Source organism: Danio rerio, chromosome 22 (assembly GCF_052040795.2).
Source record: "Danio rerio strain M-AB ecotype USA chromosome 22, GRCz13ab, whole genome shotgun sequence".
Classification (NCBI taxonomy): Eukaryota; Metazoa; Chordata; class Actinopteri; order Cypriniformes; family Danionidae; genus Danio; species Danio rerio.
This window is the reverse complement of record NC_141042.1, coordinates 38985001-38997500: the sequence shown is the minus strand read 5'-3', so window position 1 is coordinate 38997500 and position 12500 is coordinate 38985001. Positions and strand designations below refer to the sequence as shown.

Genomic DNA, 12500 nt, shown 5'->3' with positions numbered 1-12500 from the left:
CTATCAAAAGGTTTAATAGTTAAAGGTAAACTTGAGATTATTTTATTTTTATTTACTTTTGTACTTCAAAAGTTCTCTTAAGTAGTTTAGATGTTTGTACTCTCACCCATCGGACAGCATGCCTACAACAACTTAAGGTAAAGATCTCGATTATTAACACATTATTATCATTTAATATGTAATTAATCAATTCTGACAGAGGTAACGCATGCTGAACTAATCCAATCTGGGACACGCAGCTGCGCTCAAAGATCTCAACAAAGGCCTGCTTGTTGCACCACTGTCAGTGCAAGACGCCATTCTGGACGGATCAGTCAAGGAGAGCTGGCTTTCTTCTGGAGAGAGTGGGGTGGGGGGTTGAAAAACGCCGTGGACTTTAATCCTTCTTGACGTCCTGGAGAAATTATAGCAGAGCCTTCAACAAAGTCAGAAGGGAGAAAAAGAGATTCCCGTTGTTCGATGACGTTTAGTGGGATTTTACTAAGTAGGAGATGCTTCTGGATCAACATCTCTGTTGGTCCTGGAACAACATCCCAATCAGCCAATCAGATTTAAGCGATAAGTTTACAGTGTATGTTAAGTTTACAGGTTTACAGTTAGGGTTATGTGCCTCTGCATTATTGTTATCCAACTAATGTTCGACTTTATTATCGGGAATAACTTATGTTATGGAAATGTTTCATATTGATGGTCATACACTCACCAGCCACTTTATTAGGTACACCTGTCCATCAGTCAATCACATGGCAGCAACTCAACGCATGTAGACATGGTCAAGACAATCTACTTCAGTTCAAACCGAGCATCAGAATGGGGAAGAAAGGGGATTTAGGTGACTTTAAACGTGGCATGGTTGCTGATGCCAGATGGGCTGGTCTGAGTATTTCAGAAACTGCTGATCTACTAGGATTTTTCATGCACAACCATCTCTAGGGTTTACAGAGAATGGTCCAAAAAAAGAGGAAATATCCAGTGAGCGGCAGTTCTGTGGGCGCAAATCTCTTGTTGATGCCAGAGGTCAGAGAAGAATGGCCAGCTGAAAGAAAGGCAACAGTAACTCAACTAAGCACTTGTTACAACCGAGGTCTGCAGAAGAGCATCTCTGAACACACAACACGTCCAACCTTGAGGCGGATGGGCAACAGCAGCAGAAGACCACACCGGGTGCCACTCCTGTCAGCTAAGAGCAGTCTAGCACTGGCGTCTCTTTTGGCTTCCAGGGCTCCTTCGTGAGACTCGAGGCAGGTGTTGCATCCAGGTGTGACTGATACTAACTCCATCCACCTCATAGGCCCTCACGGCTCTCAGCCCCACACCACTTGCCACAATACATATTCGAGTCTTGATCGGGAGGTAACGTCCGATTCCAACTGAGTCTAAAACCACCTGATCTGGCCCGATTTCCGATCGGTTCTGAACATCCCTACCGCAGTCAGCCGGCGACTTGTGGTGCCTCTGTATGTACACTGATATAATCCTCCCAGGTAGCAAAGAATTCTGGCCTGGAATTGGCATAAGGCTGGCACAGCAGGCACTGGCATACAGCATGTGGGCCAAATATGGCCTTTGTTTGGCAAAGGTGGCACACAAGATGTAAAAGGTAGTATTTGGCCCAGATGGTAGTAATTTATATGTGGGCCACGTAAGTTTGCCAAGTCTTGACCAACATTTCAAATACATTACAATCATTTTTGAGTACAGAAAAAACTCTACCAATCAGATCGCTTTGAGAAAAAGCACAGCTATAGTGTGCCTAAAGCGCAATGCTTCATGGGCTTATCAATGTCATTGCAATCGGGACACACCGACTTATCTAGCCGAGTTATGATTTAATAACTTGGCTGTGACTTGACCCACATATGGTCCATGTTTGGCCCTTCTCTGGAAGCCAGACTTGGTCCAGTCATTCATTCATTCATTTTCTTTTCGGCTTAGTCCGATTATCAATCCGGAGTCACCAAGCGGAATGAACCGCCAACCCATCCAGCACATGTTTTATGCAGTGGATGCCCTTCTAGCTGCAACCCATCTCTGGGAAACATCCATACACACTCATTCACCCTCTTATGCTGCGTTCACACCAGACGCGGAACGCGCGTCAAGCGCAAGTGATTTACATGTTAAGTAAATGCAAACGCGCGAATAGACATCCTGCGGTGCGATACGTGCGAATGGTGCGGAGCGAATGATGCGAATTGCGCGGTGCGAATTGCGCGATATGCGTGAGGCGAATTGAGCGTTTGCACGTTTAACGCGAATCTCTCAAGTTCGAAAATGTGAACTTCTGCGGACATTCGCGCCGCGTTAACCAATCAGAAGCTTGCTCTTGTAGGGGCGTGATTGTGATGTAGAACCTGTTAATGGTGTCCCGGGGCAAATCCTCCAGACGACACCGACAGCAAGTCATCAAACTGGGCTTGGCTCAGTCAGAGGCAGCGCTAAAAGTCTTTGCATCCAGGTTAAGTTTCTGGAGGAGTTTATGAGCTCACAGAGCTGGATGCACCTCTGAAAGGACATGTTAGCCATTTAGCTACGAAGCTAGAGTCACAGGGCAGACAGAAGCCCTGCCCATCACACGAATCCGCGTCTGTTTTGAAGTGAATTTCACACGCGATCGAAGCGGATTTGATGGGCGAATGAAGCAGGGGTTGACGTGCGAATGAAGCGAGTAAACTCAAATGTTCACGCGGATATTTACTCGCGAATAGCGCGATTTATCCGCGCGTTCCGCGTCTGGTGTGAATTTAGCCTACCCAATTCACCTGTACCGCATGTCTTTGGACTGTGGGGGAAATCGGAGCACCTTGAGGAAACCCTATGTGTGCTATGTTTTTCATGGTGCTGTGTGGTGTGCGACCCACTTCAAGATGGTCTTGCTGCGGACAGTTACAACCCTTTTTGCATCCTTGTTGAAACTCACACTGCTAGCGTTCAAAGGTTTATGTTAGTTTAGCAAGCTGAACGTATTCTGTACTGTACAGGAGACGCTGAGGAGATTGATTGACAAGGGTCTACAGCCAATCAGGACGCAGAACACAATGCGCTGTAAATATAAAGCATGTCAAAGTGCGTAAAAAGGTGTACCACGTAATAGTGATGGACCACTGTATTATATTTCCGAGCAGAAAATGAGGTCCAGGATCAACATAGATGTTAATGCAGGATCGCATTCATTCTTGCCAAAATCACACCCACCTTTGATGACATGGGAAAACAGAAGACAGTTTAATATCTCCAACACCTTCTGGAAAACAGGTTAGACGGAATCGACAGCATGTATATAGCTTACTCCAATATACACATCCATTCGTTATGGTAAATACAGAAGTGAAGACATGACGAGAATTAATAAAGAGCATGCTTTATCGTCCCCTCTTGGACGCAGTCAGAAACCCTAATGAAACACTACATGAAATATAGCGACCTGCGAGCAACAGATGACCGCTGGAAAAACAATCGAAGCCCTTTAATGATGCAGATATATCATGCTAGCATGCTAATTTCCCTGATGGCGCAGTGCTGTATGTACAGTATTTTCGTACTGCTCCATCAGGGAGATTTGTAAAAGCCTTCTATGTGTTCACAAAAGTCTTTTCATTTGTCTTTTAATTGGTTTTTAATGTGCAAAACAGTTTGATGCAAACAGAGATTGATGTTAGCATGCCGCTAATAAATCAATAATAAAGCAGCAGACACCAGTGTAAGGGATAATCAGATTAGTAATCTTGGTTTTTTATTTTAATATAAGAAGAGTAATTGAAACCAAAGTGTTTCAAGCGTCCACCATTTTGGATCTAGGCAGATACATCATACTAGAATGCTTATTCACCTCATGGTGCGGCATGTAGAAACAGACTAAAGTTAGCATGCTAATAAAACAATAATCTGAATAATAATACAGCAAACTACTGCGTAACTGATATTCACATGCTTTTATTTGTCAAAAACAGCATACAAAAAAATATATAGTGCAATTGGAATCAAAGTGTCTTCTGCTTCCACCATTTTGGATCTACGCATATACATCATACTAGCATGCAAATTTTTCTGATGTGTCATGTTTTTTTTTTTTATGTATTGGATGTATTCATGAAAGCCATTCAACATTTTGTTGGATCTTGTACAAACAATAATGATGTTTGAGAAATTGATTCCAACATAGATTGATGTTAGCATGCCGCTAAACTAATTAAACAATATCAACACCTCAGAGACTATATTGTCTTTGACTAGAAATGCCTTTATTTGTACAAATCAGCATCAAAATGAAGCGTAATTGCAACCAAGGTGTCTCCTACATCAGTGGTTCTCAAAGTGGGGGTCGGGACCCCTTGAGGGGTCGCGAAACAATGAAGGGGGGGTCGCCCGGTGATTTCCAAAAATCTACTTATTATTATTAGGCCATAAGAATGACCATATTTTATCCATAACCAACTGAAGAGAAATAAAACAGTCGTTTATAGTTACTATAGTAGCTTATTTACTAGTTCTAGACTAGAGTTGTAATCCAAATTATCTGCATTATAAGTTTGTAGAAGATATACATAAAAATACCCTTAAATATAAATTTTTATACTGCTTCAGAGAACTTGAACAAGTATATTAAAATCCATTAATTTCCCCTAGTTGTATTAGTATTTTTTTTTTTCAAAGTGTGCTTTAAATGCTTTAAAAATGAGTTCAATCTTTGTAGACTAGAAATATATGCATGAATATGAAATATTAGTTGTCAACTAGTATGATTTCGCTATTTGGAATTTGCAAACAATAGTTTTCTAATATTTTATTAGGGGAGCAAAAGTCCGAATGTGCGAATATAAAACCAACTTTACCTCTATAGTGTATATAATTTATTTTTAAAATGTGGGCAATCACTATAAACTAATTTTATTTAACAAATATTATATTAATCTTATTTTTTAATTCAACTATGGGGTGCGGCTAAATGGGGCCTTCAAGACATTGTGCCCAGGGGCCTTTAAATTATTAATCCAGGCATGGTGATGGGAAGTGCAGATATTTAAAGTGGATGTTAGGACTCAACATTATGTAGTGAGCAATAGTAATTTCAGTCAGTTAAAACATCACCATGATCAGAAAAATGTCTTACAGTAAAGTTTTGCAACCCACTGAATCATGATTTACTTATTAAATTTCCATTACTATTCTCTGTTAAGAAATAAACTTACGTTTTTCACCAGATCCTCCACGGTTCACTCGCGATGCAGTTGTTCCAAGTTCAGTTCAGTCACACAGCAGGCTGTATTGTTTTTGTTTGGTTCACAGAATGATGCATGCACAGTATTATTGGTTCACCGCTTCTCAGTGTAACGTTGCTGTTATAATAACTGAATGAGAGCGTATATTGGATTATTTAGAGTCAGAGGGGACATTAGGCTTGTCATAAAGTAAGTAGTTGGTGGAAACGTCGTGCTTACTGGAGACGCGAATCGTTTCAAATGATTCAGTTCGATTTGGTGAACTAGTTCAACCGGTTCACTTAGAAGATCCGGTTAAAAAGATTCGATCACGATACAGAAATAAAAACCCATTATTAGGCACAAATGTGTTAAAGTAATAGTTTTAAGTGTCTATATTTAATGTTGTCACCGTACTGCTACTACTTTTTTTTTTACTCTCGTTTTTATTTTTATTTCAGTTAACAATTATTTTACATTTTAGTTTTCGTTTTTTCGTTCGTTTAACTATAATAATCCACTATTTTGGATCTAAGCAGATATACAAGCATGCCACCATTGTGGATCTAGGCACATACTAGGATGCTAATTCCCCTCGGGTATGTATTTTCTTTTTTTTTTATATGTTTTATTTATTTTGAAAAGCCTTTTAACATTTATTGGATCTTGTGCAAAGTATGATGTCCACGAGAGACTGACTCCACCAGAGACTGATGTTAGCATGCTGCTAAGCTAATAAAACAATAACAACATCTCAAACACTAGCATAACAGATTATCGCATTCTTTATTGTGTGCATATCACCATCAAAATAAAAGCGGAATTGCAATGTATGTCCTTGGATCTATGCAGATACATCACACTAGCATGCTAATTCCCCTGATGCTGCGGCATGTATTCAATTATTTTAATGTTTTGGATGTTTTAACATACTGTAGGATCTAAGAAATTGACTTCTGTAGTGACTGATGTTATCATGCTGCTAAGCTAATAAAACATAACATCTTAGACACTAGCGTAATTGATAAAACATGCTTTAATTTGTACAAATCATTATCAAAACTAAAGTGTAACTGCAATCAAAGCGTCCACCATTTTGGATCTAGGCAGATAAATCATAGGCTACTAGCATGCTAATTCCCCTGATGGTCTGGTAGGTGTATTTTCCGGTTTTTAATGTTTTGGATGTATTTTAACATACTGTAGGATCTTGTGTCTCTAAGAGATTGGCTTCAATAGAGTCTGATGTTAGCACGCTGCTAACCTAATAAAACTATAATAACACCTCAGACACTAGCATAACTGATAAACAAATGCTTTTATTTGTCCAAATCAGCATCAAAATTAAAGTGTAATTGCAATCAAAGTGTATTTTACATACACCATTTTGGATCTAGCCACATACATCATACTAGTATGCTAATACTCCTGATGGTACGGTATGTATTTCACTTTTTTTAATGATTTGGGTGTATTTTAACATTTTGTAGGATCTTGTGCAAACAATAGCAGACATCCTAAAGCAGGTCGCACACCAGAAGCGGCGATCGGCGGCGCGCCGCGCAGCGCCACGCAGCGCCATGTATTTTAGAATTCTAAACATAGGTTTCTATCAGGATACACACACCGGCGCCGCAAATCGGCGGCGCCCGGCGACGGCTCAGGACGCAGTTCATTTTTCAGCCGCGCCACAGAGCGCCATCTGATTAGTTTCATGTTAAATATCATTCGAATGTGCGCGTCTGGTGTGCGATACTTTAATCTGTCATGTACGCGCCGTGTCGCGGCGCCGAGCGCTTCTGGTGTGCGACCTGCTTAAGTCTCCCAGAAGTTCCGGGAATCTCCCGCAAATGCATAGAAACTCCCGGATGCCTGCAAACGAATGATAATCTTCCTGAAATTGCACGTCTCCTGCCCGGTCCTTAAATAGTCTCCACCGCATCCCTCCCAGCTCTTCAGGTACGTCGGGCGCAACTCACCCCCACAGCTCTTTAGGTACGTAGCGCGCAACTCACACCCACTGCTCTACATAGGTACATCGTACGCACACGCCCCAACGTTCTTCAGATACGTCGCACGCACACGCTCCCACTGCTCTTTAGATACGTCAATTTTGGATCTCCCTACTAAAAAAAACAGCTTAAACCAGCCTAGGCTGGTTTTAGAGGGGTTTTGGCCATTTCCAGGCTGGTTTCCAGCCATTTCCAGCCTGGTCTTAGCTGGTCAGGCTGGGATATGACCAGCTAAGAACAGCTTGACCAGTCTAGCCAAAACCAGCTATGTTCAGCTTAAAACAGGCTGGTCAAGCTGGTTTTAGCTGGATTTAGCTGGTCATTTTCCAGCCTGGCCAGCTAAGACCAGGCTGGAAATGGCCAAAACCCCCAAAACCAGGCGGGTCAACCAGCTAAAACCAGCCAACCAGCCTAGGCTGGTTTAAGCTGAATTTTTCAACAGGGCTAGGCGCATACATCATACTAGCATGCTAATTCCCCTAATAGAGCGGTATGTATTTTACATTTTTTTGGATGTATTTTAACATATTGTAGGATCTTGTGCAAACAATAGTGATGTCCCCAAGAGATTTAGTCCTAAAGCGACTGATGTTAGCATGCCGTGAAGCTAATAAAACAATAATAACACCTAGCGTAACTGATAAACAAATGCTTTTATTTGTACAAATCAGCATCAAAATGAAATAGTAACTGGAATCAAGCTGTCTCCTGCTTCCACCATTTTGGATCTAGGCAGATACATTATACTAGCATGCTAATTCCCCCCTAATGGCACACACTATGTGTTTTCTGCCTGGTCTTTAGCGTCCGCGAAACAAGGTTGGCTGTCAACCCCTGCGAACTGCACACATGAGCACACAAACACCCCCCCCCCCCCCCAATCTTTCAGAAAGCCTTTCCCAATTAAACACAGCGGCGATGGGCCGGTAATTAGCGCTTCCCGTCAGTTTCTGTCCGCATGTTGCTTGGGCCTGATGCTAAACGCCACACTATTTGTCCAACAATTATGTCAGGTCCCCGTGTCGCGGCACAGACGTGACCAATTAGCTGAACCTCTGCACCGAGCGAGAGCAAGAAAAAAGGGATTAGAGCGCTGGAGATGGAAGAGGATGAAAACAGGCCGAGGAGGAGGCGAATCTAATGGGAATAAGAGAAAAGAAACACAGAGGAAAGGCTTTAGCCGGGAGGGAGGTGAAAGACTCGCTGTTACTTTCTGCATTTTTTTTTTATTCTGAGGCTGTACTGATCATTTCTTTAACCAAAACATGGTGCGCAATATTCATCAAAGGGCGCTGGGGCTATTAAAACCGCCTGTGAAGCCTGCATGTATAATGCATTATGAAGGTTGATGTAACGCATCGCCATCTATCCATACGAGTCTTTTAATATGTCTCGTAATCATTTTGTAGGTTCTTGTGTGAACTATAATGATGTGCACAAGAGACTGATTTCAACACAGATTGGCGTTTAGCATGTCGCTAAGCTAATAAAACTATAATCAACATAATATTGCAGCAGACAGCTATATAATTCATATTAGCAGTGGTATGTGTTGCACTGTTAAACAAAATATTGCTGCCTAAAACTTTTGAGTTCAATCAAATCAACTTTTCTAGTCATTTCTGCTCACATCAGTCAAACCGACTAAATTATTAGGTTAAACTTTGTGTAACTTAAGATATAACAATGTACTGGAAATATTCCTCAGAGATTTTGCTTCATATTTTCATAATAGCTTCACGCAGTTGCTGCAGATTTGTCGGCTGCACATCCATGATGCCAACCTCCTGTTCCACCACATCCCAAAGGTGCTCTATTGGATTGAGGTCTGGTGGCTGTGGAGGCCATTTGAGTACAGTGAACTCATTGTAATGTTCAAGAAACCAGTCTGAGATGATTCACACTTTATGACATGGTGCGTTATCCTGCTGGAAGTAGCCATCAGAAGATGGAGTCACTGTGGTCATAAAGGGACGGACATGGTCAGCAACAATACTCAGGTAGGGTGTGGTGTTGACACGATGCTCAATTGCTACTAATGAACCCAAAGTGTGCCAAGAAAATATCCCACACACCTTTACACCACCACCAGCAGCCTGAACCGTTCATACAAAGCAGGATGGATCCATGCTTTCATGTTGTTGATGCTAAATTCTGACCCGACCATCTGAATGTGGCTCTTGTGGATAGGAAAACCTTTACGCACAGACATCATTTAGTCTATAAATAATTAATTGTGTTTGTTAAGCGCAAATATTTGTTTCAAAACTATTTCTAAATGCAGTTCTAATTTCCAGCAAACGAATAAATGAACAATATTTAAAAAATGTGTTCAAAAACCTGAGTTATATCCTAAAACACTTGCTGTGCCCCATATGGTCTAAAACCTGACAGGTGGACAAATCTAAGCTTGTTTTTAATAAAACAAATATAAATATGGATATAATAAATAATACTGCTGATAATAATAACATTATACAAAAGCAAATTGTTATGAATGAACTGAAAAAGCCTCTCGAGATGAAGAAGGCATAAAAGCAGTGATTTTTCATATTTATGTAGGCTAGAAAATAATGTTTTGTAATATTTTAATCCTTTATATTTATATCCAATATAAATTCTTATTATATCCTATATATAGGCGTATTCCTAATATTTTAATTTTTTCATATGTAAAGATATTTGCGTATTGCTCTACATCTTGTGTGTAGGCTTATACTTCTGCGTCAAACGCCGGCGTATGCTACGGTGCTGACGCATAGCCCTTCGCCGTGGCCGTCGGCGTCGCTGACATGCACCATTCAAAAAATTTAACTACACGTCGCAACGATGCGTAGCGCAAGCTCTGTGATTGGTCGGCTTGGTAGCGCTGACGAGTCTGGGCTGGACTGAGAGCCGCGTGAATGGTGCGAGCCTGATGGAGCGATTGTTTACAAGTGTGGAGTCCCGTGAAGGAGCTCCGGATGGAAAGTTTTGTTTTGTGTTTACCTCATAGTTAAAGTTGTTGCACGTCCGCCGGTTCCTGCCTCAAAATGAGCGAGTTTGAGCCACTTGTACATCCTGGAAGTGTTCAGGAAAACAAAACAGCAGCGAAGAAACTCATTAACATTTACACCTCACTGCCAACTAGCGTTTTCGGAAGTGTTAATGCAGACCCACAGAGACAGCGCGCAGAAGTATAAACGCACAGCTACGCGCGTTGCATGCGCCGTGGGTTACGCTGGTCACTTGACGCAGAAGTATAAACCAGGCTTAAGCGAGGCGCAACTCTGCGCTGGAGATTAGACCGGGTTAGTTTTGGTCTAATGAAAAATCTATTATAGTTCCTCAAAAAAGCGACGAGCCAGCAGTGCGCCTCAGAACGCCTTCCTTTTTAGACCAGAACGCCTATGGGCGCACATATGAGCGCTAATGCATTTGCTATTTAAACAACATGGTGCAAAACAACACGTGCGTCAAGCTGAAACTAGCAAATAACATTTGCGCCACATTGCGCCGGGTGTATGATAGGGCCCGTTGTGTGTTCAGAGATGCTCTTCTGCAGACCTCAGTTGTAACGAGTGCTTATTTGAGTTACTGTTGCCTTTCTATCATCTGGAATCAGTCTGGCATCAACAAGGCATTTGCGCCCACAGAACTGCCGCTCACTGGATATTTTCTCTTATTTTGACCATTCTCTGTAAACCCCAGAGAATGTTGTGCGTGAAACTCCCAGTAGATTAGCAGTTTCTGAAATACTCAGACCAGCCCGTCTGGCACCAACAACCATGCCACATTTAAAGGCACTTAAATCACCTTTCTTCTCCATTCTGATGCTCGGTTTGAACTGCAGCAGATCGTCTTGATCATGTCTACATGCCTGCATGCATTGAGTTGCTGCCAGGCCCGGATTGGCTAATCGGGAGGACCGGGAGAATTCCCGGTGGGCCGGTCCGTTTTTTGGCCGCGAGGGCCGGTGTCCCTGGCTGCAGAATCTGTTGCTCTCAGCAGTCACACTTTTTAAATTTATTTATTTACTTGACCACAGCCTTTTTATTCATTATTTTACCGCAACTCTTTTCTTTTCATCTATTTTAATGATTATAAAACTCAGTTGTGTCTCCTTTCTGAACACAGCTATTGTGGTCCAGCGGTTAGCACGTTAGATTAAGACGCCACGGACCTGGGTTCGATCCTCGTTAGAGTAACTTTTTGTTTTCATTTTTATTGTTAAGACATATAATACTGTTAGGGTTGTTGAACATTTAAAGTTCTAAAGCAGCTGTTTTCTCAAAAAAAAGACGTGATAGTGTAATTAGAAACTGATTTGGAAATGACCTTATTTTAATATAGTCAGTCGTGAACTGAGGTGGGCCGGTCTGAGGCTTGAAACTCCAGGGCTGAAAAGGTGTCCCACTCCGGCCCTGGTTGCTGCCATATATAAAACTGACAGTATGTTAGTCCCGCCCAATACCTCAGACTGACCTAATCTGAGAATTTAACTGAAAACAAAAAGGAAGTGCATTTTCAGATTTTCATTAAAGATTAAAAGGGCAAACTATTTTTTTTTCCTAATAACATGCACTGATTATTTGTTGACCACCAAACTAGCAATGTGAGCTAACAAAATCAAGCTAGTTTCGATTTCATGTGCACTTTAAGGCTTATTCTTTTGAAAGTAACTGTTGAAGCAGCGTACATGCAGAGCGTCACATAAATCAGTGCACAAATCGCTATCTCATAGTCAGAAGAATCGCTCACGTCTGCTCTTGTCAAAACATTTGGTCTTCTAGGATGTGTGGTTTCTGTGTCTGGAATCACCTCGGTTTCCTCTTTTTTTTTCCCTGTCTTGATAGCAACTCTTGTGTTTTGCACCGGAGACTGTACTGTCATGACTCTCACCGCAAAAAATCAAGACCAAAACACACAATACAAGCATTGTATCATCACATTCCTTGCCCATAATATCTGTCAGGGCTTGCTGAACTCCATCCATTATCTGCTGCGGCCGAGGAACGCTGAGATTTCCCTTTGTGTTTTCTCTTTCTCTTGATTCTGTGCAGGCAACAGGCATGCAATCCTGCTTTTTTAAAGGGTCTGCAAGCCTATCGACACCATCCTAAAGGAGAACACAGATTCATAAGGACAAGAGCTAGAGAAACAGAGGAACAAAGACATCTGTGTTGATTCTGAACGGGTGAGTTTGAAGGCCGCTCTAGTGTGGTGTGCTTGTTTGGAAAGCACAAGTTGTTTTGGGGTATTTTGTCTAAATCAGGATCTATATATACATATCCTATTTAAAGATATGTAG

General features: G+C 41.6%; 2 long non-coding RNA genes across 13 annotated transcripts in view; one reads left to right on the top strand and one right to left on the bottom strand.

Moving 5' to 3' along the window:
* Positions 1-3619: 3619 nt before the first annotated feature.
* On the bottom strand, positions 3620-9649 carry LOC147831679 (uncharacterized). The gene is made up of 4 exons (XR_015522466.1): positions 7857-9649; positions 7014-7348; positions 4876-6715; positions 3620-4308 (listed from the first exon to the last, which is right to left on the bottom strand). It is a non-coding gene; the product is annotated as an uncharacterized LOC147831679 (long non-coding RNA).
* LOC141380246 (uncharacterized) overlaps positions 5419-12500 on the top strand; it is a 146954-nt gene continuing 139872 nt past the window's right edge. For 3 of the 12 annotated variants that reach the window (XR_015522447.1, XR_015522448.1, XR_015522446.1), the window contains exons 1-4: positions 5512-5797; positions 6689-6720; positions 7019-7193; positions 12253-12386. This is a non-coding gene — a long non-coding RNA (uncharacterized LOC141380246). Of the gene's footprint in view, positions 5798-6688; positions 6721-7018; positions 7194-8945; positions 9211-12252; positions 12387-12500 lie in introns of all 12 variants that reach the window. The other 9 variants (XR_015522451.1, XR_015522449.1, XR_015522450.1 and 6 more) reach the window with 8 other exon arrangements.